Source organism: Contarinia nasturtii, unplaced genomic scaffold, assembly GCF_009176525.2.
Source record: "Contarinia nasturtii isolate CC-2019 unplaced genomic scaffold, AAFC_CNas_1.1 Cnas_scaffold_1816, whole genome shotgun sequence".
NCBI classification, from domain to species: domain Eukaryota; kingdom Metazoa; phylum Arthropoda; class Insecta; order Diptera; family Cecidomyiidae; genus Contarinia; species Contarinia nasturtii.
Window position 1 is genome coordinate 9,406 of NW_022199147.1, and position 935 is coordinate 10,340.

Below are 935 nucleotides of genomic sequence, written 5' to 3' on the forward strand. Positions count from 1 at the left end.
AAAAAGCAAGTTTAAAAAGAATGAACATGTGCGCATCAGTAAATATAAAAGTTTATTCGAGAAAGGTTACACTCCCAACTGGAGCACCGAAATTTTTCGTATAGCAAAAATTTTACCAACTGAACCGATCACATACGAACTTGTTGATTTAAATGGTATTAAAATAAAGGGATGCTTTTATGTATATGAACTTCAAAAAACCAAACTCACTGACATTTACCTTGTGGAAAAAATTATTCGTAGAAAAGGTAATAAGATGTTAGTTAAATGGTTAGGATTCGATGACTCACATTCATCATGGATAGACGCAAAAGATTTCGTATAAAATACTGTAACGATTTTATCAATTGACACAGTTTGTTTTGAGTTTTTGATGAGAACGGACTATTTTCAAAAAAATTATAATGGGTATGGATGCAGGAGTATACATTATATTCTATGATAAAGACGATAACGTACTATTCAAGGACTATATGGAGTGCTATCAGGCAAGATCCAACCAAGAAAATTTCAAAGTACCAAGAGACACAGTAAGAGTTCGAATTGTTTTTCGCACGGAATACGACGATATTTCGGTCACTTCAAGTGATGACGATTCTGACACAAAATGCAGTGATGAAGAAGAGAAAGAAACCGATGATAATGATGGCAACTTGTTTTGTTAACGAGTTGAAAAATGCATCGTTATTTCATACTTTTTTTGTAAATGTAAACACATATTGAGCTGTTCTAATTAAAATAAAATGTCTTACATCCGTAAGATGAACTTTTCCGCACTGTGATCCACGACATGAAAGAAAACTAAATCTGACATTTAGTTTTAGATAAAAATAATTTTCGAAGCACTTTTCATACAAAAACTACTAAAGATGGGAATTTTTGTATCGAAGCCATGCCTATATGATATCGTAATCATGTGAAAATTTGCAGAGGTT